The following is a 27,500-nucleotide window of genomic DNA, read 5'->3' as shown; positions in this document are numbered from 1 at the left end:
TTGTCACTTGGTACTGCTCTGGTTAACACAATGGTTGGGTCCCTGACCCCTCTCCAGGCCTCCCAACCTGGCACTGAATAAAATTGAAGAAATGAAAGGAACTTTTCCAAGAGTCTGGCAGCTCAGACAGATAATGAAGTGGCAAAGCTGTGTAGTACCAGCCCACATGCACAGGCCCCCATTTCCTCCTACCTTCCAGAACGCAGCAACCAGGGCTCCATGAATCTGCAATCCTGTTCAGGCAAACCTCCACTGCGCATCAACTGTTCACGGAGAATCTGAACCCCTACCCCTGAAGCGGGCAGGGTGGGGTCAGTTTCTAGCCTAATCATTGCCAATATAAATGTTTGAGGGGCTCTCTGATAAGTAAATCAATAGAACATCTTTAATCTGAAGGGGGCCAAATATTGTGCTTCTTTGGTTTCATACAAAAGGCAAAAGATTTCATGTTAGGAAGTACTTGGTTATGCCAGCTAGTTTCCAGAGCCTTTTCCTCCTTCTCACTCTCTTCTGTATTGGCCCACCACTAGTCAGAATCTGATCCTTCCTCCCAGAGAAGTGTCAGGTATTTGTTGTTCCTTCAAAAGCCAAGTTCTCGAGTTTCTGGTGGACTTCCGGTGATTCCTGCAGGGTCTTTGCTTTCTCTCTCCTCAAATGTTCACTGCTGAGGTAAAACCAGATGAAGTCCTTATCACCTCAGACCCGTACTGCAAAGAAAGTGAAAAATTTTTGTCCCATCGCCCCCTGCCCTTGATCTCTACAGGAAAAGGAGAAAGCCCCCAAGGAGTCAGGTTTGGAATGAAAACATGCACCACACAAGATTTTTGTGAGGATTAAATAACTTGGGCCAAAATATTTTGGAAGCAGCCAAGGGCTCTACAGGTTAGATATACAGAAGTATTGGCTGAAAGCCAACCTAGATTGACAAGCATAATGCAGATGTAAGAAGCTGAAGCAGACTCTGAGTCCCTGGTGGGTGGTAGCCAGACAAAGGATGTATAATCATGGTTTCATGGAAAAAGAAGTCTCCCAAGAAAGAGAGACGAGATTCTTGGCCCAGCAAACAAGCTCAAGAAGAGGAGAAATGGCAAGTAGCAAAGATATAAGATCTGTGGGTTTTTCTTTCTACTCGGGCTATAGATGTATGAGAGACACACTCCATGCTAAGGGCACACCCCAGGGGCCTGTGGGACAAGCAACCCCCAGAGTCCTTGCCACCTCTATCTCAGTGCATAGGGTATAGGACATCCAGAGCATGGGATCTGGGGAGTGAAGGGAATTTGGGCTTCTATACGGTGTTTCCAGACAAGATATTTGTTACTTTCTCTTAAATTTCTTTTCTGATGATCTCGTGATATGAGTGCTAACAAGAGGATTGAGCTGACTGTGTCTGTCCCACATTTCAGCTATTCCCAGAAATGCTACGCAAAGGAAAATGTAGGTGGAAAGTGTGACAGCAAAATGCCTTGGAAACCTGGGGAAGGGCACAGTGCTGGGAGGATGAAAACAAAACTAATATTTGATTGATGACTTGCTGTGGGCCAGGCACTGTTCTAAGTATTTTCAATGTATTAGCTCATTGGATCCAATTTTAGGAAGCAGGATGATTATTTTCCCATTTAATGGATGATGTAACTGAGGCACAGAGAAGTTAATTTGCCCAAGGTCACAGAGGTAAACCAGGTTTCAAATATGGATTACTTAACTGTATAATCTTCCATAAAGTGGGTATAGCATATTTCCCTAACCTGTCTCCAGTTAGAAAATGGGGAAGAACATGCCAGCAAGGGCGAGATACATTTGTTTTGACTAGGGGTAACCTATAGAGACATAGCATTACAACTTTGAAGGTTAAAATGTTTTTGGCCACTGCACCAGTAAGGATGCTTTTGGTGACAAGTAACGACATATCCAACCAAAATTAATTAAACAGTAAAGACATTTATTACTTCATATACCAATAAGTTGGATTCAGTCCAATTTTAAAAGATTGGGTCAATGATGTCATCAGGAACCAGGTATCTTCCATCTCTTGGCTTTGCCTTCTTCAGTATGTCAGTCCTGTCTACCTCATACTAACAAGATGGCTGCAGCAGTTCCAGGCACCCCATGTCAACAAGATTATACCCAGTGGAGAAAGAGTTTCCCATCAGACTCTTAGCAGACTTTACAGGTTAATTGGACTAAGCTAGGTCTCATATCTATGCTCCAACTACAAGGAATCTGAGAATGCGAGTAGCTAGAACTCACAGCTCTGGTGAAAGGACAAACTCTTCCAACAAGCAAGAGGGAGGTGGGATGAGGGGGTGTTGTGCCACTGATTTGGGCACCTACTTAGTGTTTTTATGTTTTACTTTTCTTCTTTTTTTTTAAGTTTTATTTTTTCATTGTTATGTTAATCACCATATATTACATCATTAGTTTTTGATGTAGTGTTCCATGATTCATTGTTTGTGCATAACACCCAGTGCTCCATGCAGAACGTGCCCTCTTTAATACCCATCACCAGGCTAACCTATCCTCCCACCCCCCTCCCCTCTAGAACCCTCAGTTTGTTTTTCAGAGTCCATTGTCTCTCATGGTTCATCTCCCCCTCCAATTCCCCCCCCTTCATTCTTCTCCTCCTGCTATCTTCTTCTTCTTTTTTTTTTTTTAACATATAATGTATTATTTGTTTCAGAGGTACAGATCTGTGATTCAACAGTCTTGCACAATTCACAGCGGTCACCATAGCACATACCCTTCCGAAGGTCTATCACCCAGAGACCCCACCCTCCCACCCACCCCCACTCCAGCAACCCTCAGTTTATTTCCTGAGATTAAGAATTCCTCATATCAGTGAGGTCATATGGTACATGTCTTTCTCTGATTGACTTATTTCGCTCAGCATGACACCCTCCAGTTCCATCCACGTCATTGCAAATGGCAAGATCTCATTCCTTTTGATGGCTGCATAATATTCCATTGTGTGTGTGTGTGTGTGTGTGTGTGTGTGTATACCACTTATTCTTTATCCATTCATCTGTTGATGGACATCTTGGCTCTTTCCACAGTTTGGCTATTGTGGACATTGCTGCTATAAACATCGGGGTGCATGTATCCCTTCGGATCCCTACATTTGTATCTTTGGGGTAAATACCCAGTAGTGCAATTGCTGGATCGAATGGTAGCTCTATTTTCAACTGTTTGAGGAACCTCCATACAGTTTTCCAGAGTGGTTGCACCAGCTTGCATTCCCACCAACAGTGTAGAAGGGTTCCCCTTTCTCTGCATACCCTCCAACATCTTTCGTATCCTGACTTGTTAATTTTAGCCATTCTGACTGGTGTGAGGTGTGTATCTCATTGAGGTTTTGATTTGGATTTCCCTGATGCTGAGTGATGTTGAGCACTTTTTCATGTGTCTGTTGGCCATTTGGATGTCTTCTTTGGAAAAATGTGTGTTCATGTCTTCTGCCCAATTCTTGATTGGATTATTTGTTCTTTGGGTGTTGAGTTTGATAAGTTCTTTATAGATTTTGGATACTAGCCCTTTATCTGATATGTCATTTGCAAATATCTTCTCCCATTCTGTCGGCTGTCTTTTGGTTTTGTAGACTGTTTCTTTTGCTGTGCAAAAGCTTTTTATCTTGATGTAGTCCCAATAGTTCATTTTTGCCCTGGCTTCCCTTGCCTTTGGTGATGTTTCTAGGAAGAAGTGGCTGTGGCTGAGGTTGAAGAGGTTGCTGCCTGTGTTCTCCTTTAGGATTTTGATGGACTCCTGTTTCACATTTAGGTCTTTTAACCATTTTGAGTCTATTTTTGTGTGTGGTGTAAGGAAATGGTCCAGTTTCATTCTTCTGCATGTGGCTGTCCAATTTTCCCAACACCATTTGTTGAAGAGACTTTTTTCCATTGGACATTCTTTCCTGCTTTGTCAAAGATTAGTTGACCATAGAGTTGAGGGTCCATTTCTGGGCTCTCTATTCTGTTCCATTGATCTATGTGTCTGTTTTTGTGCCAGTACCATACTTGTCTTGATGATGACAGCTTTCTAATAGAGCTAGAAGTCCGGAATTGTGATGCCGCCAGCTTTGCTTTTCTTTTTCAACATTCCTCTGGCTATTCGGGGTCTTTTCTGTTTCCATACAAATTTTAGGATTATTTGTTCCATTTCTTTGAAAAAAGTGGATGGTATTTTGATGGGGATTCCATCGAATGTGTAGATTGCTCTAGGCAGCATTGACATCTTCACAATGTTGGTTCTCCCAATCCATGAGCATGGAACATTTTTCCATTTCTTTGTGTCCTCCTCAATTTCCTTCATGAGTATTTTATAGTTTTCTGAGTACAGATCCTTTGCCTGTTTGGTGAGATTTATTCCTAGGTATCTTATGGTTTTGGGTGCAATTATAAATGGGATCGACTCCTTAATTTCTCTTTCTTCTGTCTTGTTGTTGGTGTATAGGAATGCCACTGATTTCTGTGCATTGATTTTCTATCCTGCCACTTTACTGAATTCCTGTATGAGTTCTAGCAGTTTGGGGTGGAGTCTTTTGGGTTTTCCACAGAAAGTATCATATTAGCTGCAAACAGTGAGAGTTTGACTTCTTCTTGGCCTATTTGGATGCCTTTGATTTCTTTTTGTTGTCTGATTGCTGTGGCTAGGACTTCTAATACTATGTTGAATAGCAGTGGTGATAGTGGACATCCCTGCTGCATTCCTGACCTTAGGGGAAAGCTCTCAGTTTTTCCCCATTGAGAATGATATTCACTGTAGGTTTTTCATAGATGGTTTTTATGATATTGAGGTATGTACCCTCTATCCCTATATTCTGAAGAGTTTTAATCAAGAAAGGATGCTGTACTTTGTCAAATGCTTTTTCTGCATCTATTGAGAGGATCATATGATTCTTGTTCTTTCTTTTGTTAATGTATTGTATCACGTTGATTGATTTGAGGTTGTTGAACCAACCTTGCAGCCCAGGGATAAATCCCACTTGATCGTGGTGAATAATCCTTTTAATGTAGTGTTGGATCCCATTGGCTAGTATTTTGGTGAGAATTTTTGCATCCATGTTCATCAAGGATATTGGTCTGTAATTCTCCTTTTTGATGGGGTCTTTGTCTGGTTTGGGGATCAAGGTAATGGTGGCCTCATAAAACGAGTTTGGAAGTTTTCCTTCCATTTTCTATTTTTTGGAACAGTTTCAGAAGAATAGGTATTAATTCTTCTTTAAATGTTTGGTAGAATTTCCCTGGGAAGCCATCTGGCCCTGGGTTCTTGTTTGTTGGGAGAGTTTTGATGACTGCTTCAATTTCCTTAGTGGTTATAGGTCTGTTCAGGTTTCCTATTTCTTCCTGGTTCACTTATGGTAGTTGATACATCTCTAGGAATACATCCATTTCTTCCAGGTTATCTGATTTGCTGGCATAGAGTTGCTCATAATATGTTCTTATAATTGTTTGTATTTCCTTGGTGTTGGTTGTGATCTCTCCTCTTTCATTCATGATTTTGTTGATTTGGGTCATTTCTCTTTTCTTTTTGATAAGTCTGGCCAGGGGTTTATCAATCTTGTTAATTCTTTCAAAGAACCAGCTCCTAGTTTCGTTGATCTGTTCTACTGTTCTTTTGGTTTCCATTTCATTGATTTCTGCTCTGATCTTTATTATTTCTCTTCTCCTGCTGGGTTTAAGCTTTATTTGCTGTTTTTTCTCTAGCTCCTTTAGGTGTAGGGTTAGGTTGTGTATTTGAGGCCATTCTTGTTTCTTGAGAAAGGCTTGTATTGCTATATATTTTCCTCTTAGGACTGCCTTTGCTGCATCCCAAAGATTTTGAACAGTTGTGTTTTCCTTTTCACTGGTTTTCATGAATTTTTAAAAATTCTTCTTTAATTTCCTGGTTGACCCATTCATTCTTTAGTAGGATGCTCTTTAGCCTCCATGTATTTGAGTTCTTTCCGACTTTCCTCTTGTGATTGAGTTCTAGTTTCAAAGCACTGTGGTCTGAAAATATGCAGGGAATGATCCCAATCTTTTGGTACCAGTTGAGACCTGATTTGTGACCTAGGATGTGATCAATTCTGGAGAATGTTCCATGGGCACTAGAGAAGAATGTATATTCTGTTGCTTTGGGATGGAATGTTCTGAATATGTCTGTGAAGTCCATTTGGTCCAGTGTGTCATTTAAAGTCTTTATTTCCTTGTTGATCTTTTGCTTAGATGATCTGTCCATTTCAGTCAGGGGGGTGTTAAAGTCCCCCACTATTATTCTATTGTTGTCCATGTGTTTCTTTGCTTTTGTTATTAATTGCCTTATATAATTGGCTGCTCCCATGTAGGGGGCATAGATATTTACAGTTGTTAGATCTTCTTGTTGGATAGACCCTTTAAGTAGGATATAGTGTCCTTCCTCATCTCTTATTACAGTCTTTGGTTTAAAATCTAATTTGTCTGATATAGGGATTGCCACCCCAGCTTTCTTTTGGGGTCCATTAGCATGGTAAATCGTTTTCCACCCCCTCACTTTCAATCTGGGAGTGTCTTTGGGTCTAAAATGAGTCTCTTGCAGACAGCATATCAATGGGTCTTGTTCTTTAATCCAATCTGATAGCCTGTGTCCTTTGATTGGGGCATTTAGCCCATTTTACATTTACATTCAGGGTAACTATTGAAAGATATGAATTTAGTGCCATTGTATTGCCTGTAAGGTGACTGTTACTGTATATTGTCTCTGTTCCTTTCTGGTCTATGTTGCTTTTAGGCTCTCTCTTTGCTTAGAGGACCCCTTTCAATATTTCTTGTCGGGCTGGTTTTGTGTTTGCAAATTCCTTTAGTTTTTGTTTGTCCTGGAAGCTTTTTATCTCTCCTTCTATTTTTCAATGACAGCCTAGCTGTATATAATATTCTTGGCTGCATATTTTTCTCATTTAGTGCTCCGAGTATATCATGCCAGTCCTTTCTGGCCTGCCAGGTCTCTCTGGATAGGTCTGTTGCCAATCTAATGTTTCTACCATTGTAGGTTACATATCTCTTCTCCCGAGCTGCTTTCAGGATATTCTCTTTTCTCTGAAACTCGTAAGTTTTACTATTAGATGTCGGGGTGTTGATGTATTTTTATTGATATTGAGAGGGGTTCTCTGTGCCTCATGGACTTTGATGCCTGTTTACTTCCCCACATTAGGGATGTTCTCTGCTATAACTTGCTCCAATATACCTTCTGCCACCCTCTCTCTTTCTTCTTCTGGGATCCCAATTATTCTAATATTGTTTTGTCTTATGGTATCACTTATCTCTTGAATTCTGCCCTCGTGATCCAGTAATTGTTTATCTCTCTTTTTCTCAGCTTTATTTTCCATCATTTGGTCTTCTATATCACTGATTCTCTCTTCTGCCTCATTTATCCTAGCAGTTAGTGCCCCCATTTTTTATTGCACCTCATTAATAGCCCTTTTGATTTCGACTTGGTTAGATTTTAGTTCTTTTATTTCTTCAGAAAGGGTTTCTCTAATAACTTCCATGCTTTTTTCAAGCCCAGCTAGTATCTTTAAAATCATGATTCTGAACTCTAGGTCTGACATTGTACTAATGTCCATATCGAGTAGGTCCCTGGCAGTTGGTACTACCTCTTGTTCTTTTCGTTGAGGTGATTTTTTCCATCTTGTCATTTTGTCCAGAGAAGAATAGATGAATGAGAGAACAAAATGCTAACAGGGTAACAACGTCCCCAGAAAATATACTCTGAACGAATCAGAAAATACCTGAGGCCGGGGAAAACAAAGGGAAAGAAAGAAAAAAGAAAAAGAAAGAAAAAGAAAAAGATAAAAACAAACAAAAACAGAACAAAACAAAAATAAAACAGAATATGATCAAATATGATCAGGCTGGTGCATAGATCAGTGCCACACACTAGATTTGGGGTGTATTTTGGTCTGTTAGAAGAAAGTGTTTCCCAAAATTTTAAAGAAAGAAAAACTTATATATGTACAAAAATAAGAGTTGATATGATGAAGGGATGGAATATGACTGTAAATTCGAAAATTATAAAAAATTTTATAAAAGGAATTGATAAGAAGTTGTTTGAAAAAAGAAAGAAGAGGATTTTTAAAAAAAGAGAAAAAAAAGTGAGAGAATGTGATCAGGCAGGAGACTAGAACAAAGCCATACACTTGAGCTTTAGGGTATATTTTGATGTTAGAGGAAACTGTATCTCAAAATTTTAAAGGGAGAACAATTTATATATATATGCCAAAAATAAGGGTAACTACTATGAAGGGATAGAATATGACTCTAAAAATGAAAAATAAAAATGTTTTTTAAAAAAAGGGATTGATAGATGTTGGTTGAAAAAGGGAAAAAGAAAAATTCAAAAAAAAAAGACAGTTAAAAAAATTAACTTTGAAAGACTAAAGAGTCATGGTAAAAAAAAGCCATGAATTCTATGTGCAGTATTCCCCTAGCGCTGGCGTTCTGACGTTCTCATTGTTCGGTAAACTTGGTCTTGGCTGGCTGTTCTTGCTGATCTTCTGGGGGAGGGGCCTGTTGCCATGGTTCCCAAATGTCTTTGCCGGAGGTGCAATTGCCCTGCCCTTGCTGGGTCCGGGCTAATTTATCCACTCGGGTTTGCTCTCGGGAGCTTTTGTTCCCTGCAAGCTTTCCGCACAGCTTTGGAGGATGAGAGTGAAAATGGCGGCCTCCCAATCTCTGCCCCAGAGGAGCCAAGAACTCGGGCCCCACTCCTCAGTGCCACCCCCAGAGAAAAGCAGTCACTCCCATCTCCCTGGTCTCCCATGCCCACTCCGTGCTCACCCGGCCTGTGACCGAGCGTTTCTATCTCTGGCTCCCGACCACGTGTGGAGTTTCCAAACCCAGCAGATCCCTGCGGTGCACTCCCGCGCCGCTCCTCCCTGGGGAGGAAGGGGAGTCTCCCCGGATCTGCTGCTTGTTGGGTCCCTGCTGGAGGAGCAGTGGCCCGACTGGGCCGCGGATCACAGTTTAGGGCAACCCCGAGCTGAGAGCCCGCGCCTCGGCGCCGTCTCTGCAGCCGGCTTCCCCGCTCCAATACCTGGGAGCTCTGCCGCACTCAGGCACCCCCGGTCTGTCTGTGACCCTGAGGGTCCTGAGACCACACTGTCCTGCGAGGGTGCCACCCCCCGCTTAGCCACTGCAGCGACGTCCCTCAGCGGAGCCAACTTCTAAAGGGTCCAATTTTGTGCTCCGCGGCTCTATCACTTGCCAGAAGCGGCCGACGGAGGCCTCCTCCCCTGCCGTCTATCCTCCCGAATATCGCCTCGGATTCACTTCTCCGCACGTCCTACCTTCCAGAAAGTGGTCGCTTTTCTGTTCAGAGAGTTGTTGCTATTCTTTTCTTCGATCTCCTGTTGATTTCGTAGGTGTTCAGAATGGTTTGATCCCTATCCAGCTGAATTTCTGGGACCAGACGAAATCCAGGTCTCCTACTCCTCCGCCATCTTGCTCCACCCCCTCCACTTTTCTTCATTTTTAGGTAGATGCACAAAGGACAGACCAAGGTCATGACTTAACGCAAATTGCTAAATCATAACCAAAACAACCCATAGCCAGCTCCAGGCATGTTTCTGACCTGAGGCTGGACTTAAGATCTACACAGCCCGAAACAGCCACGTTATTCTCTGAAGAGACTGTGTCAGCAGTGAAACCGCATCTGCCCCAGCGTCCCCAGGGGGTTATGGTGGCGGCCGCCTAGGGTCCCTGAGTTTAGTCCAGTCCCACCTCCTCCCCGCCTTTTTGGAAAGAATCTGTATCTGTTTCTCTCTCTTTATTCTTCAATCTCATATCCTCCTGCTCACTCTAAAGAAAAGCTGACCAATGTAGGAAAGACTTAAATTGGGTTATTCCCTCCTAATATAATTTTTTGAATACTAGAAATGAAGTTCCTAGCGGTCACTAGAGAGAAGTGCCACTATTTCCAGCACCAGAGTGACAGGAATCGTGCCTGTTAGAATTAAGTTCAGCTGCAACAGGGATATTAAACATGGCTTACACGTGACTGGGGTGAGCTTCTCTCTCATGGAAAAGTCCTGATTCAGGGCTGGTGAGAAGGCTCCAGAGCTAGGGCAGAGCTAAGGCATGATTACCTTATAGGGTTGTCATACAAATTAAATAAGGTAATTTATTTGGGGTCTAGCACATCATGCACTCTCTGTTTTGGTTCGATAATAAATAATATTGATTGAGCTTTATCTACGTGCCAGGCCCTGGATAAGGGCTCTCTACATACCAGCTCATTAATCTTCACAATAGCTCTTTGAGGAAGGAAGAGTCATTGTCCTAGTTTTATAGATGGGGACACTGAGAGATTAGCTGTCTTGATAAAAATTGCCTAGTTAGGTAGTTAATGCAGAGCTGTGATTCAAACCCAGGCTGTCTGATCCCTGAGCCCAAAGGCCTAACCACTAGGCTATACCGCCACCTCCCTGTCAAAACCCTCCCACCATCCATCTCCTTCGCTCCCCTGGCTGTAAGGCAGTCACAAGGTACCTGGGAAAACAGAGCAGGTACAAAGAGCAAATTTATAATATAAGGCAATGGAGTCTAGGTGCCAAATGAGGGGTATAGGTCAGATAAAGGAGAAGATTCACTTCCCTGGAGTGGGCATGGAAGGGGTCACAGCGGAAAGGGTGGTCACGTTGGGTTATGATGGACATATGGGATTTAGAAGAGTGGAGGAGAATGGGCCAGGCATGAGGAATGGAGTGGGTAAGGCTTGGAGGTGGGAAAGGAAATAGCATGGTTAAGGAATAACAAGGAAACAATCTTGGCTAAATCATAGGATTCTTACAGAAGAATCCTGGGAGAGCAGTTTGGAAATAAAGATTGGAATTAGATTAAGAAGGAATTGGAAGGTCATTCTAAATAGCTGAACTATAGTCAGTAGACACTGGGTAGTCACAGGGTGTGTGTGGCGGCGGCAGGGGTGGGGGGGTTTGAATGGTGAAATCATGTGATAGAAGCAGTTTCTTTAGGGATAATGTGGTGATTGCAGGAGGGGTGACTTAGAGACATGGAGGCTGGGACTCTAGTTAAGAGGCTTTTGAAATTATCTAGACATGAGGTAATGAGAACTTGAAATGGAGTGTTAGCACAAAGCATGAATGGAATGGCAGGGATGTGAGAGACAGCACTGGAACAGAATTGAGGGGCTTAGTGACTAGGTCTGGGAGTGAGGGAACAGGAGGGGTCAGGGATGCCTGCCAAAGCTGGGGTGGTGGGAGAACATTGTTGTTAACAGAAGCTCTAACTCTTCTAGTTAGACAGGAACTCCATTTGCCATCCATCCTCTGCAAGGTGTCTGTATCCACTTAGAATCTTCACATACTTGCCATTTAACAAAGGTACCTGGACCAGATGGCCTCTTCTCTTTCTTCTTTGCTGCCAAGTGTTACTTCTACCAGGGAAGACTCTAAATCAGAGGGGAAAGCATAGACTTTGGGTCAAAGAGATAGGAATTTATTTTTATGTTTTTTAAATGAACGTACTTTTTCTTTTTTTTTTTTAAGATTTTATGTATTTGACAGAGAGAGACAGCGAGAGCAGGAACACAAGCAGGGGCAGTGGGAGAGGGAGAAGCAGGCTTCTCGCTGAGCAGGGAGCCCAATGTGGGGCTCGATCCCAGGACCCTGGGATCATGACCTGAGTTGAAGGCAGACGCTTAACGACTGAGCCACCCAGGCGCCCTTCTTTTTTTGTTTAAGATTTTATTTATTTATTTGACAGAAAGAGATTGAGAACGAGCAGGGGGAGTGGCGGGCAGAGGGAGAGGGAGAAGCAGACTCCCTGCTTAGCAGGGAACCCGATGTGGGGTTCAATCCCAGGACCTTGGGATCATGACCTGAGCCGAAGGCAGACGCTTAACCATCTGAGCCACCCAGGTGCCCCAGAGATAGGAATTTAAATCTGCTCTATCCATTACCAGCATGGTAACCTTTCTTAATTTCTTTGAGATTCAGTTCTCTTTAAAATAGGAGTGATAATATCTACTTGATGGGGTGTTGGGGGGATAAGATAACAGAAAGCATTTAGTACTGTGCCTGACACATGGTAGATGCTCAGTAATAATGGCTAATATGCTGAGCTTACTATGAGCATGTTCTAACTGCTTGACTTATCTTCACTGTTCATTCCTCACAACAACCCTATGAGGAGATACCACTATTACCACCAACTCACAGAGAAAGAAATGAGGTGTGGAGAAGATACAGAACGCACTAAGATCACAGGGACAAATATGAGGCTGAACCAGGGCTTGAACCCAAGCAGTCCAGCTTCAGAATCTGTATTCTTCACCACTACCTTGCCCTTAAAAGAATATTGTTTATGGGACGCCTGGGTGGCTCAGTCGGTTAAGAATATTGTTTGCAAAAAATTAGTGCGAAGCTATTGTTAGCACTAAAGGGATGCAAGAGTAGCAAAAACCTTCCCTCTAAGGGGAATATTAAAATACATAGCCAGAACAGCAAGATTACCAACATGAGAGAATGGCAACTGGTCATAGTTTGGAGTTGGTCCTTTAGGGCCCCTTTGGTTGCTGGATCCTGGAGAAGGTGAATAAGGGGGAGGTCCCAGGGGAGGTGCAGAGTTCAGTGCCTGTGGTAGGTCCTCAGGAGGACAGTGGCTTTAAATAATTCATCCAGAGATTTCAGTATCTTAACTTCCAGTATGGCAGTATGAGTGTGTCCAGCAAAATAACAGGACTGGTTATCTTTTACCAGTGTTCTCTAGTCAACCTGTGAACAAAACACAATGATTTTTTTTAAAAGATTTTATTTATTTATTTGACAGAGAGAGAGGGAACACAAGCAGGGGGAGTGGGAGAGGGAGAAGCAGGCTTTCCGCTGAGCAGAGAGTCCGATGCGGAGCTTGATCCCAGGAGCCAGGACCCCGGGATCACGACCCGAGCTGAAGGCAGACGCCCAACGACTGAGCTACCCAGGCACCCCAAAACACAATGATTTTTAAGGAAATCCTCAGTGTTGAATATTATGTGTTTTATTTATTATTAATACCATGTTTACATTATTTAAAAAAGATTTGAGGTGCCTTGTAGTAAAAACTCTAAAAATAAATCATTAAGACATGTATAAATAATAAACATTGTGAATGTAAAAGTTTTATAACTGAAAACCTAAACTAAGATGAACTGAGAAATGGGATGAGTTTCCTAGTATTGATTAGGAAAATAGACCTAAATGCTCAGATCCCTGTGCTTAGAATTCAGGTGTGCAGGACCAACATGGCATCTTGATATGAAGATGCGAAGCCTGAACTTATTTTCTTGCTTAGAAAGAGGTCCACACCATATGCTATTGCACCCGAGTATCCTACAATCAAAGCAAAACACACCTTACTTAGATATACTTCTGCCAAGTAAAGAGGCAATCACAGTTTTAAAGTGAATGACTAAAGAGAAAAGAAGGGAAAGGGTATGCTTGGTACCTCTGCAGGGGAGCTTGTAATTTGCGTTTGCTTTTTGCTTTAATGGCCTGCCTAAGCATAAAATGCTGGTCTGGGTGGAGTCTTGAACGACCTTAAATAAGATAATTTGCATGCCACTAATTTTCCTGCTCTCAAGTATAGGACCAGCCAATGATATGCAATATTCTCTCATCAGAGGAAAAACCAAGAACTCTGCAAATACTACAGAGTGTTATGGGGCCTACAAGTCTTCCTGGGGAAGCAGCCACATAAGATGTCTGGGAGTCTGTCTGGCAGCACCTTCCTAATTTAGGAAAGACCGTAAAGTTTGCTATTATTGTTTGCTGGCTTAAGACTAGACCAAAGAATTGCAGAGGGCTTGTTTCCAGTGGAGTCTCTAATCAAGAAGATCGCAGCTTTCTAAGACTAGAAGGAACACCTCCTATACCATTTTTAGTATTGATACATGTCCTGATTTTCCCAGACCTCACCGCCCAGTGGGTAAAGTGACTGATTGCATTGCGATGCCCACCTGCTGACTGGGGCTTCATATCCCAAAGGTTCCCCCTCTCATTTCTGAGACTCTCCAGGGGGTGTTTTAGAAACACTAAGAACAGGCCTGCTTCCAGTCGGTATCTGCTAGGCCTTGTCCTTGTTTGCTGGGCATCTGCTAATTCCTGCCTCATCTGCTGCTTCCCCAGTGACTGCAGAGCAGAGGGGAAAGTGGGCATCTGGCTTCTGGGAAGACGGGAAAGGGATGTGGTCGTGAGAATCTGTCCCTGGGTTTGCACAAAACAAAGTTTTAGTTCATGACATGGCAGACACTTGGCTCTAGTCCTGATTTGTTATACCACCTTTGCTATACAGGTCACCTTGGTGCTTTTTGCTTCAAATTCCTTTACTAAAAATGGCAAGAATCCTCACATCTCATAAAGATGTAGTGGAAACTGGCTATTTAAGGCTTGGACGGTATTTTGAAAACATCAAGTACAAGATAAGTGCTCGGTCAGGAAAACCAAAGATGTGTGGCTTCCCTAATGAAGCAGCAGGAGGTGACTGTCTTTCTTTTTGCTTCAAACATCCAAAGGAAATACATATTTAAATGTCTGCATAATATTAAGAGAGAACAATTTCACATTGCCTAAGTCAAGAAATTGTTCTTTGAGCCTCCTTAAATGAACTAAGTTGCTGCATAGATATGAGGCCCAGATTCCAAAGAGGATAAGGTCTTGAAAAATCTTAGGCAATTTGAAGTTCTATAACTAGTGACATTAGGATTATAGAGAATTTGGGAGGGAATGAGTTTCTATAACCAACATCTGATAATGACATTTAAAAATATTTATTTATTTATTTATGGACATTCTAATAAAAAACACCGTTAATCCTAAAATACTGTAATGACATCAATAGCCTTAATGAAAACCTTTCCTTAAAATTTGAAGGTGTTTAGGAGATAGGAGAGAATGGCAAGGGCCCTGGAAAGAAGATAGAAAATTTGAAAATGTTACTTGCAATTGGGTGCTACTGTCCCATTCATACTCTTAGAAACCATATCAAAAGAAGCTCCTTCCTTCAGAAAATAAGACACATGTTGTGGGTTGAATGCCCCCCCCCCCCGCCCCAATTCACATGTCGAAGTTCTAACCCCAGTAGCTCAGCATGTAACCTTATTTGGAAATAAGGTCACTGCAGATATAATTAGTTAAGATGAGGTCACGCTGGAGTAGGATGGGCCCCTAACCCAATAGGACTGGTGTCCTTATAAAAAAGGGGAAATTTGGACAGAGACACATGCATCAGGGAGAATGCCATGTGAAGATGAAGGCAGAGATGGGAGGGATGCTTCCACAAGACAAGGGACAACAGAGAGTCCCAGCAAACTGCCAGAAACTAAAGGGGAGGCATGGACCAGTTGTTCTCTTACAGTTCTCAGGAAGGATCAACCCCGCTGACATCGTTATCTGAGACTTCTAGCCTCCAGAACTGGGAGACATACATTTCTGTTGTATAAGCCCCCCAATCTGTGGTACTTTGTTATGGGGGCCCCAACAAACTAACACATCACATTACACCCTGTTGTTTGACCCTGAAGAATCAGAGGTAACGTGGAGAAGAAGGGGTCGAAGGTAGTGAACACTAGGTTCTTCAGGACATATTTCACTAATTTAGAGATCTATTGGGTTAACATCATTTTCTTAAAATACAAAAATTTCTTTTAAAGGTTAGGATCATCAGTTATTCATATCTTATGGCATATTGTATTTTCCAAAGATGGCCACAATATCTCCCATCCCACATTGCTCTTCTGGAAGCTTGCAATTTCTCTAGTAGGAATTAAGAATTCTCCACTAATTCCCCTTGAGTTAGGTGGCCTTGTGACTCACTTGTAACCAATGTGAGAATGTGGTAGAAATCATGCCACATGACTTCGAAGGCCATGTCATAAAAGTTGATGCTCCTCCCTTGCGAGCTGAATTACTTGCACTGGCACGCTTGGCCACCATGTTGTGAAGAAGCTCAACCAGCACTTGTGGAGAGACTGCATGGAGAGACCTTGAGACTACAAGAGGGAGAACCCCAGTAAGACCGCAGCTTCTCCAGCTCCTCTGCTGTTCTAGCTCCAGCCACTGTCTGATTGCAATCGTATGAGGGGCCCCAGACCAGAATCTCCCCACTGAGCCCTCCCTACATTCCTGACCAGAGAAACTGGAAGAGGTAATAAAATGATTGTGGTTAATTTAAGTCACTAAGCTTTGGAGTGATTTATCATGCAGTACTAGTTAATGGCCACGGCTTAATGCATGACTCAGATAATCAAATTTCTTGACTTTTGAATTAATTGTTCCAGACTTTAATTTTCTTTAGAAAGGGGTGGGAAGGGGCGCCTGGGTGGCTCAGTTGGTTAAGCGACTGCCTTCGGCTCAGGTTATGATTCTGGAGTCCCGGTATCAAGTCCCGCATCAGGCTCCCTGCTCAGCAGGGAGTCTGCTTCTCCCTCTCACCCTCCTCCCTCTCATGCTCTCAGTCTCTCATTCTCTCTCTCAAATAAATAAATAAAATCTTTAAAAAAAAAAAAAAAAGAAAGGGGTGGGAAACACAGGAGAAAAATAACTTGGTAACCTAGAAACATCTACTTTGAAGGTTTCCCCAGAGTCTGGTGGGCAGTTTTGTGTGCCACCGAAAGCCAGCAACATCGCTGTCCTTGGCATCCTGCCCCTCATTAATTTAGGATGTAAATATGAAGGAGGCACCATTGGATTTGAAACCAACGATCACACTAATGTTTATGTAAATCAGTAAATTCCTGATTGGAGAGTTCTTTTTTTCTCTCCTCCCAAATGTGTCCTAATTACACAAAATTGTGCCATCCACTGCCTTGGACTAGTTAGTTATCCCTGGTGCCAGAGTCTTGCATGTTGAATTTTCCAACTTCTGCAAACTTCTATTTTCAATCAGGATCTGGCACTAATTCTAATGTTTCTCACTTCATTTGTGGTGGGGGTAGGAGGGCCGGGATGGTAAAGACGGTCACACTTTGAATAATCTCCAACCCTTGGCACCTTTCTAATAGGTGCCCCCTCATGTTGTTAGTGCTGACATAGCTCTGCTCAACTAGGAAGGACCATTTTCCCCAGTCATTTGTTCTTTTCAGAATAAGCCTGGACCCCTTTGACACCTTCATGTTCCAAATACTCCCTATCAGCCTGCGGCTTGTTTTCTATGGTGTCTTTGATTAAAGCCTTCTTCTATCAGGACATTTGAATATATAATTCCCTTGCCTCTCTTTTGTTCTGGGAGTTCTTGCTTGCTGCTTCTGGTCTCCAAGACAGCCCTCAGCCTCTACTGCCAGGGATCAAGACGCCTGTGAAATTCACCCTTGGGCTGCAAAAGGCTTGCAAGGGAGTCTTTGGAAAACATTAACTTCTTTTCCTTTTTCAGCCCTGAAACAGTAGTTGCTGGGAAATAGTCACTCAGAACACAGCTATTAGTTAAGAATCTCTGTGCACAATAGCTGAGGGGCAACAAGGAAGCTGAAAAGAAAAGGCTTCATAATCCCTTATTTGTGACTCCTAAGTGGTAGCTGCTAAAAGTGACTTCTGCAAGCAGGCAGCAGCCTCTGCCATTTACACTTAGACAGATAATCACAGGGCTGGGAGAGACCTTAATCCAGCTTTCTGCATTAGCCAGGGCCTGCAAGGCTTTCTGGATTGTTCCAGAATCCTCAAGTGTTGTGCTCACACCTACCCTTGGAAAGGTCAAAACACATGGGGGGAAGGAGCCCTCTCCTCCTTGGAACAGAGGCGCAAACACATTACTTTTGTCACCCAGTCCTCTCTTTTCTTCCTGAACAATCTTTGGGTGGATATCAACCCTACTCCTCAAATATCACATGAGGTGGTGATCATTATCTTCATTTCACATATGAGGAAACTAAGGTTCAAAGAGGTTAAATTACTGGGGTGCCTGGGTGGCTCAGTTGTTTAAGTGTCGGACTCTTGGTTTCGGCTCCAGTCGTGATCTCAGGGTTGTGAGATCCAGCCCCACATTGGGGGTCTGTGCTCAGTGTGGAGTCTGCTTAAGACTCTCTCTCCCTCTCTCTCAGCCCCTCCCCCTTCAAATAAATAAATAAATCTTTAAAAAAAAAAAGGAGTTTAAATTACTGACTACGATGTAAGAAAACTAGGATACGGTGACAAACCATCCCAGTTTGCTCAGGACTGGGGGGTTTTCTAGGACATGGGATACCCAGTGCTAAACCAGGACAGTTCTGGGAAAACCAGGACCATTCGTCACCATAGGTCTGAGCCAGGTCCACACCGTCTCCAGAGCCTTCCCTCTGAATCCTGGTACCACCCTAAATTCTCTTCAGCCTGAGATTTGGCCTTGGGACAGACGGGGTAACTATGGGCAGCATCATGAAAAATGCAGAGTTTATTTCCCTTTGAGTCAAGGAACAGAGTCAGTGGTGTTGATGTGAAATGTGAATGAGCAGTCAAGAAAATTCTGGAGACGTCTTCAGTGCTAAAAGGTAAAAGTAGTTTCATTATGACACAGGGACAGGACCTGTGGGCAGAAAGACCTGGCTGGGGTTGTGAGGAGTGACTGATCATGTAAGGTTTTCTATCCTATGGAGGGGAAGGGATGTTAGGGCCTCAGGAAATTGAGTCTGGAGGTTTCTGGAGGTCTGACTGTTGGTAAGACTGCTTTTTTTTTTCTTTTCTTTTAAATCATTAAGACTGTTGTAAAGTGTTGGAGGCTCATGTCCTGCATGACTGTGATCTCTATTAGTTGACCATTGGTTTTTCCCCTTCCTTTGTTCTTGGGCAGTCAGGAGTGCCTGAAGAATGTCACAAATATCCCATCTGGGAGGGGGGTGTGGGGTGTTCTCTTGTGCTTTGCCTTCAGCCTGCCTTTTGCTCCCTCATCCGTGTCATCTTTGGGAAGTCAACTCAGGACACCAGGCCCTCTTGCAGGTTATTCAGAACCCACTGGAAAGACTAGTCTGGGAGCTGACTCTCCAGAGAGGTAAAAGTCATATGCAAGAGTGTACACCACCATTTGTGTAATTCCCCACAACAGAAGCCATTGTACAAGAGACCTTAAATCACTGCCCACTGCCCTGCCAGGGCCTCATTACAGAAACCTCAGAGAAGGCCATAGAGGAAGGAGGTTTTTGCTGAAATGTGCAGAATTGTGCTGAATTAGTTAACAAAATCAGACTAGAGCATATTTTTGCCAAAAGCAGAAATTAACTTTAGACATTTTTTTTTCAGGGATGATATATGTACAGTCCTCCCTCCCTCCCTTCTTCACCCACGCACCCCCCAACCCCATCCCTGTAAACTCCCCCACCTTGGGGGTTTCTCTTTTAAGATGTCTCCCTAGACTGTAGTGGAAAGTCAGGCACTGACCAAACACATGCTTGAAGCATGGTAACTGGAGCTGAGTCCTGGTTGCTCTCCCTGCTACACACACACACACACACACACAAACACACACACACACACACACACACACATGCACGCATATACACACAGCCAGGTGTTACCTCTAATTACTGGATCCCAGGAGGTTTGGGGAGGCCCAGGTTGTTGAGGAGGGGGACTAGGGAGCCTCAGGGAGCGGATCTTTACCAATGGTAGTGAGCGGAGGGTTTCAGTGTCACAATAGTTGCTCACATTGTACCTGATGCTTCCTCTCATTTCTCTCAGCCCTTAGTGGGGGGTCCATCCTCCCCTGTGGCTGCTGGGGTTCCCTCCTCTCCACCCAGTGGCCCCTGACCCTCTCCCCTTGGAGGGCAGAAGATTAAAATGGAAAGGACCTCAGAGGGATCATCTAGTTCAACTCCCTCCTCATGCAGACTGAGGCATAGGGCATGGGAGCTTCTGGAGTCACATGCTGAGTCCACCCTGTGGCCTTGGAGGTGGAGGGGAGGAGGCAGGAAGGAAAAGGTCTGAAGCTGTTAATCAACACTGTTCTCTCCCTTCAGCTGATCCACAATTTTAGCCCAAAGTATGTTCAACCCTTTGCCCACAGTATCAAGCATACATTTTTTGTTGTTGTTTTTTGGTTTGTCTGCAAGCTTTATATTTTTGTTAGCTCCCCTTTTTTCCTTTCTTCTTCTGCTGTGTTTCCAGGCAAAATCACTCACAGAAGAAGTCAAGTATCTTAAATAGAGGGAGCTTGGGAGAGCGTACCCCTGGGGAGGAGGTGGAAACTGCTCTTACTCTCCTCCTTGGGGCTCCAGTGAGTCACCCTGACAAGTGGCCACAAAGGTCATGCTGTGTGGTGATTGGTAGCATGGACTAGGCCTGGGTTTGACACCCAGTCAGGCAAGTTTTTACCAAAGGATTTTCGTTTTCTTCACTCCAGCTCCCCACCCGCTGCTTTCTAAAAGCACAGGGCCCATCCCTGAAATTTCATGGGTGTGGGGACTCTCTTTCCTCACCCTGTGTATTAGGGGATGACAATCAAGCTGAGGTGGCCCCAACCTGCAATACCTTCCTGTCACTCATGGAAGGTCAGCCTCTTAGGTGAGGCTCCACCCCTCTTGGGAATGTTACCCCACAGCTCCTGCTGCCATCCGTGAGTCCTAATGCTGAGGGAGAGGAGTGGACGCTTTTGGAGGTGTTCGTGGGTGAAGACAGATGCCCCCTCCCCCTCCCTCCTTCCGCAGGTGGCTGATGCTCCCCATTACCAAGGGTCTTCCCCTCCTCTGATCAAGAGCATGAATGGGGTTTCTAGGGAAAATGATGCTTTGTGACCTCCCCGTTCATTAGACTCTGGATGAAACAAAATGGAATGAGAGGAGACTATGACTTTTAAGTCAAAGAGCAAAGGCAACACGGACCACACCCAGTCAGAACAGCCTTCCCCAGGCACCTTCCGCAGTGGGCGCTGGGCATGGGCCACAGCATCCTAACTCCTAGTCATCCACTGACTCAGGAATCCACCAGGACAGCGGATGAATTAGGTAAGATGATGGAATCCACACTTGGAAATAAATACCTGCAGTTCACAGAAAGAATGACCTAATCACTACCAGTTCACAACAAGCTAGAGTGTGGTTCTGTTATAACTCTCAGTCGCTCCTCCCCAGGGAGTGTGTGAAACCCTCTGCCAGGAGCAGCCAAGGGAAACATCTCCAACCCAGGTTAGCTGACATCCTTTTCTGCATCCAGGTTCTCTGTCATTGCTGATCCTCTGCTACTGGCCACGCTGGTTTGCCTCCCAGCCAGGCTGGGCCCAGGAAAGGCCCGCTGGGAGTCAGCACTTCCACACTATCTCCGCAAGTTCACACCTTGGGGGGTAGAACTTTCAGATGGTATATGCTTCTATACTCTGGTCACCCTTCTTCCTAATTTGCTTCTGTCCAAGTCAGATTTTGGCCCTGGGGAGGTTTATATCACTCATGATAACTTTTCTTAAATGTCTTTGGCAGTTTTCTGCTCCCCAGGGAATGGCTTTTCTCTCCCTCCATCATTGCATGCTCCTCATACATAAAGTGGCCTCCTGCACTTCAGTGATCTCTGGCTTGGAGCAGGAAAGAAACTGCTGCCCACGGTGCAGATATCACCGCCTTCTATGTAGCTCTTCCAAACACTCCCATTTGCTGTAGCACACGGGGCTTTAGGTTCACTATTTTGTGCCCACCATGTGTGGGCTCCACAAAGATGACTAAGGAAAATTGGGCTTATTGTTGTAACTATTAGCAGCAACTACCATTTATTGAGCATATACTATGTTCTAGGCATTATGCTAAGTGCTTTACATATATTATCTCTAGTCCTTTTGGCAAACCTATTTTATAGATGAGGAAACTGAGTCTGAGAGAAGTTGTATAACTTGCCTTGGCTCACATCGAAGGGAAGTGGCAGAGGTGGGACTTGAATGCAAGCCTGCATGATTCAGAAGTCCATACTCTTTCCTTTCCACCATTCTTTCAGTCACTCAACACACACTTATTGAGCACCCAGATACTGTTCTTTTTTTTTTTTTTTCTTAGAGAGAGAAACATGAGCAGGGGGAGAGGTGGATGGAGAGGGAGAACCAGACTCCCCGCTGAGCAGGGAGCCGGATGTGGGACTCAATCCCAGGACCCTAGGATCACGACCCAAGCCGAAGGCAGATGCTTAACTGACTGAGCCACCCAGGTGTCCCCCAGATACTGTTCTTTTCACCACATCTTTCATCCTAATTCTCTTGATCTGAATGGAGAGGAGAGTTCTTGAAGCCCACCACAAGGAAAAGGTCTAGAACAGTGAAGAGAAGGAAAACAAAATTGCCTATCTGCGTGTTAATTTGAAATTTGCTCATCACCAGGAGAAAATACAAACTAGGTGAGAATTGTTGTATCAACCATCTGTTTCCAGTTTACAAATCCGAAGCAGTAGCTGGAGCTCCCAGATGCAAACGTGGGAATATGGGATTCCAGTGAAATATAAGAGACAAGGAGAAGGGCAGGAAAATGAGTCTTAAACCCTTAGAGACTGTTTGGCAACCTTTTTATGCTTAGTTGCAGTATTAGGCTTGATGTTTCTGAGAACTAATAGCATCACCAATCCCATCAGACATAGGAGAAGATAAGAGGCTGCTAGATTATATGCTATTCCTTGGATATGCCGAAAATCCGTGGTGATACAGACTTATAATCTAAGCCCATAGACAAAGAAATCACTGTAGCCAGCTACTTCCCTTATTTGTGGGTTGTTGAAATAGTTTTAATTTTGCTGAGAGTCGAAGTAAGCTTTTTTTCATTAAAAAAAAAAAAGTGCCATAGCCAAAGAGAGCTACTAGAGTGAAGCAAAATTCTCATGGCCTGGAGTGGTCATGATGGATTTAGCCAGTGTGGTGGCCATTTGACCCCGTTCTCTGCAAAGAGACATCACTGGAAGTCTGCTGATGGCTTCTGGAAAGACTTTTCTAACATAGAGGTATACTAAGGAGAAAGCCCATCTCCCCTCCTACTTGTCTTTGATTTTTTTCATTTAAGGATGGGATATACCAAGCTACCACATCAACATTGCCACCATGACAGGAGGCAATGCTATCACACTGAAGACTTCAAAATGGAACACAGAAAATGCCTGTGTTCTTGGTAACTTTATTGCACCACTGAGCAACCTGAAACCACATACCTGCAGAGTTCTTAAGTGATATCAAACTGCCCTGTGATTTCTGCCTCTTTCAGTTTCATCTCCATGATACACTGGATAAAGAGGAATCACTTGAAGCCAACGCATTATACAAGAGGGAAAGAAACATGTGTGAACCAAGAGGAGACGACTGATTCCAGAACTTCTGTCTGTTGGGTTGCACATGCTTCAAAGGAATTTAGAAACGAAGCAAACAGCACGTATCTGTTGAGCACCTACTATGGGCCAGACACTGTGCTGGATGTTGGGGTTACAAGAGTGGGCAAGGTGGGCAAGGTCACTGAGGTCATGGAAGTCATATTCCAGAAGACAGATGATAAACAAACAAATAAGGATAGTTGAAAACATTCTGAAGCAACTTTCTAAATATTGATTCCAATCAGTCCTGAGTGTAAACCCAGACATCATCATCACCATCATCATTGTCATTGTCCTCATCATTTGTGCCAGGCTCTGTAGGTGTCAAATGATAAACAAGATATAGACCCTGAATTCAAGAAATCTGGGAGGCAAGAATACAGATTTGGCCATAGAACAGTCAAAAGTTAGGCAATGAATTAGGCAACAAAAGAATTCTTCTGGTAACCAAGGTTGGGATAGGCCAGGCCCCCTGTCTCTGCTATTCTCCCACACATGTTTTATAACCATTCCCCCCCTTTCCCAAGAGAGAAAGAAATATTCTTAATGATTGCTGTTCTTCTTTCATATATAGCCGCTGTTCCTGAGAGAATCAAGCGGGCTTTTTCTTTGTCCAGTGAAGTGAAGAATATAGGCTTTGTAATCCGGGTGCAACTTACCAGTCTGCGCTACGTACCAGCAAATACTCACAGATACTCCCATAAATGATCTCACCAAACCCTGTCTCTCTTCCTTCATCCTCTCAAAATCATACCCACCTAATGTGTTTAGCAATGCTGCAATTGACTATTAACTGCCATATCTAGCTATAAAAAACAGATAAACATCGGCTAACTGGGTCCCCACACCCACACACATACCCTCACCCTCAGAAACGTTTCCACTGACGATCACAGGAACCACGGAACACTTCTCACGTTTAGAGTGCATCTTCCCACAGCCTGGCTCACACACTGGCTTTTTATTTGAGCTTTCATGGGGAATGTTTCAACTCTTAGATAGGAATTTCATTAACAAAGGAAGGGGAGGGGAAGTCAGGAGGAAAGTACAGACGCAGAAGAAAGAAACTAAAATCGTTTTTGAAGGGGACCTAAAATTGTATCATCCTAGCCTGGACCTCCCCTATAACTGTTCTTTATTTGTCCGTTCTGTGCCTGGAAAAAAAAAAAAACCCACACACACATTCACCACAGCTTTTCATTGATTGGGCAACTGTCCAGGCGCTTAACTTGGCATCCAGCCCACAGAGCTGTGAAATCAACCTCACCAAGCCTAGGGTTTAAAATACGGCAACATCTAGCTGGAAGCCCATTCAAAATAAGGAACTTGGTGCAACAGTCAGGGTCCTTTGTTTCTTCCTTCCTCTCTCAGCTGCATCTCTCATGTAATCTTGGTGAAGAGTCTTGCCTGGCAAAGAAAGAGATCAGGGACAAGGAGGTGGTGCCGAGAAAGTTCCACGAAACTCAGAAGTCGCCACCTGCCTATCAGACTCGAAGAACCAGGAGAGATGTAACCTGGGCATACTTTCAGCTCTTCCCCTGCTGCCCACACTGCAGGTTTTTCAGGTCCTTGCTTGAGCGTGCACTCACAGGCGTAAATAAACGTGCTATCAACAACGCGCGTCAGCCACCCAGCTATTTAAGTGGGCTGGCATCAGCAGACTCGGCTTCCAAATCCAGAGCCTGCCTTTGCCACTTCCACGTAAGTAACTTTCAGAGGTTTGCCTTTATTGCAGAAGAATGAAATCGTGTAGACACTGGCCTGCAGTGCTGTAGTTGCCGTATGTGCTAGTCTGCTGGGGAAAAGGCAGGGCTGAAGGGCAGAATAAAAGTGAAGAGCTGCTCCCAAGCAGGGAGCCAGACAGCCCGGCCGGGTGGAAGATAGCAGACCCTTGCAGACATGCAAGGGGTTAGGGGAACTGGAGGCAAGGTGGAGCCCATTTTGGCCTTTTGGCCAGCAGGTGAGATGTCTTTCTTGCTCTCTCCTCTCTCTGGAAGACACTTTGAAACCCGTGTTTGTGTGACTGTGCCAGATGCGTATGAATCTATCATTTAGAAGCTGATGTTGCTATTACTCATCTCGGTCTCAAATCAGACATTGTATTATTTTTTTAAAATATTTTTTTGTGTTTGGTAGAAGGGAGTAAGAGGAGGTATCTCTGGATGAAGCAGAGGCGGCTTAGTGGAGGATCTGTAGTGCTATTTCTTGTTATGTCTGGTTCTTCTAATACTTATTTACAACAATGCAAACATTGATCTTGTTTAAGATAAAAAGGAATCTCATGCTCTGGCGTTTTGAGGCAATGGAACACAGTGGTATCCAGGTATTTAGGTGAAGTGTTAGGTATGGTGGGATAAGAAACGTTGAATAAAGAGGCACAGCCCTCCACATAACTTAGGTGAGAAGGTCTTGAAGAGGAGAGGAATGTGAAAAGTTCCCAGGGGACAGGGCAGCACTGCCAACTCCACAGGCCTTTTAGTGGAGCAGGGAGAGAACAACATAAAGGTACTGAGGAGAGGGGGAGGGAGGAGGAGAGGGAGCAGACAGTAGAGGAGTTACAATTGGGCATCATATTAATAAAATACATGTAGGATATAATAGGAATAAAGCATGACATAAATTCCATAGTTCCTCCTTTGGGGTCAAGAACCTGGTTTTTAAGAATCTGGCGAAAGCCAAGGACCTTTCCCAGGTAGTTCGCCCTGCCCCCAACATATACCTTGACACTCATTTTCTGGAGCCCTAGAACTCCACGGACCCCCAATGGATGCATTTAAGCTAATGTATTATTTTTAACTGAGCTAAAACTGCTGGCTAGGAACCTGCAGAGAAGGAGTGGGGAGTTGGCCACCCAGCTGAAGCTCACTTGTAAGTAAGGTCTGTTTCCCATCAAGCCAGGGATGAGAACCAGAACCAGTGAAACCCCAACCTCTCCCTTGACACATGAGGCTAGGGAAGCCCAGAGAGAGGGTGGGTCTGCCCCTGACCATACAACCACCATGTCCCATGGCCCAAGGAAGACAGCAGCAGGATCTCAGAGGAAGAGGAACCCCTGAGACCACACTACTGGGTCCTCCAAACCACACTTGCGGCTCTAGCTAAGACAAGGTATCTGGGGCATTTGAAGCAAATTCTCGGAACCCAGACACACTCGGGGCAGCCAGCGGGAAGAATTACTCAGAACCTCAAAAGTGCATTATTGACGGATTGTGCTAACACGTGAGAAGGGATGTTTCAAAACGAAGGCTTCCTTTTGTTCCCTCCAAAAATATCTGGGATAAGCCAGAGGATTATATGCCTTGGGAGAGTGGCAGCCGACACACCAGGCTCTCTGCTGAGATGCCGGGGGCGGCCAAGTTGTTCTTGCAGGATTGAGCTCGAGTTCTCAGCCCTGGAATGAGTCGATTTGGCACCGCGGGGGCTTTTCATTATGAATTCTAGGTCGGTCCTGGGCACCAGCATGACAGGGTGACGTTTGTCTCTGTGGCTACTGCTGTTCTCGTCTGCCCCTCACCATGGCCCCTGTGTGGGGGCAGGGGTGCCCACGGGACCACCCACCTCCCCTGCTCTGCCTGTGCCAGCTCCACGTGTTAGGTGGTTTCTCAGCTCCCTTCCAGTCTAAACGCATCTGATTTCCAGGGTCTCATCCCCTCGGGGCTTTGCTTCTCTGTCTCTGGAAAACTTATTAAAGTTATGATGTTAATAGACGATAATTGTTTAATGAGTTATGTCCCAGGATATTAAATAGGTTCCAGCAAGATAACGTATCTGGGAATTCTTTGAAATGTTATCTAAATAGGAATTACCATTTGGGGCAATCAGGAGGATCAAAGTTTTAGGCCAAATGTATAATCCCAACTGGTAAAAATTCCAAGCAACTTGCTGGGGGAAAATATACCAGGATTGGGGGTTTGGAGTAGAATTCCTCAAATCCCATCCCTCAGGGAATTCCCTATGGACTGTGGGGCCTGACAGAATGCTTTGTCTGAATTGGTCTATTTTGTGTTAAATGCATTCGTACTTATTGGAGACCGCTGCATTTATCTTTGTGAAAAACGGAGCGCCACCTTAAGAACACTACAGTGGAGATAAAAACGTCAAGAAATTCTGCTCACAGGGCTTTAGAGAAATTACCTGGTTCCCCCTCCTGTGTGGACGCTGCACTGGCAGGGCAGCCGGCCTAGCCTCCGTGACAAGGAGCCTCCTTCCTCGGGGACCCAGGCCTGCAGCCGGGGACAAGGGGCCCCCTCAGTTCCTGGGACTCCGGGCCTTT

The 27,500-nt window shown here is 44.2% G+C and overlaps 1 protein-coding gene and 1 long non-coding RNA gene across 7 annotated transcripts in view; one reads left to right on the top strand and one right to left on the bottom strand.

Moving 5' to 3' along the window:
• Window positions 1–27,500, bottom strand: LOC113924424. 5 transcript variants are annotated; one of them, XR_003520673.2, is made up of 4 exons: window positions 27,362–27,493; window positions 12,482–12,742; window positions 11,355–11,418; window positions 1–707 (listed from the first exon to the last, which is right to left on the bottom strand). It is a non-coding gene; the product is annotated as an uncharacterized LOC113924424 (long non-coding RNA). The 5 variants fall into 5 exon arrangements; XR_003520671.2 differs by having other exon boundaries at window positions 12,486–12,742; XR_003520674.2 differs by lacking the exon at window positions 27,362–27,493 and adding an exon at window positions 24,088–24,422 and having other exon boundaries at window positions 12,486–12,742.
• Window positions 24,554–27,500, top strand: part of HOPX (HOP homeobox) — a 31,714-nt gene continuing 28,767 nt past the window's right edge. Inside the window, exon 1 of one of the 2 annotated variants that reach the window (XM_027598250.1) lies at window positions 24,554–24,928. The gene's annotated coding sequence lies outside the window, so the exon portion shown is untranslated. Of the gene's footprint in view, window positions 24,929–24,970; window positions 25,188–27,500 lie in introns of those variants that run through there. The other variant, XM_027598251.2, reaches the window with a different exon arrangement.

The sequence above is a fragment of the Zalophus californianus genome, chromosome 2 (genome assembly GCF_009762305.2).
Source record: "Zalophus californianus isolate mZalCal1 chromosome 2, mZalCal1.pri.v2, whole genome shotgun sequence".
In the NCBI taxonomy this organism is placed as follows: Eukaryota; Metazoa; Chordata; class Mammalia; order Carnivora; family Otariidae; genus Zalophus; species Zalophus californianus.
The sequence above is the reverse complement of the archived record's forward strand: the minus strand, read 5'-3'. Positions and strand labels throughout refer to the sequence as shown.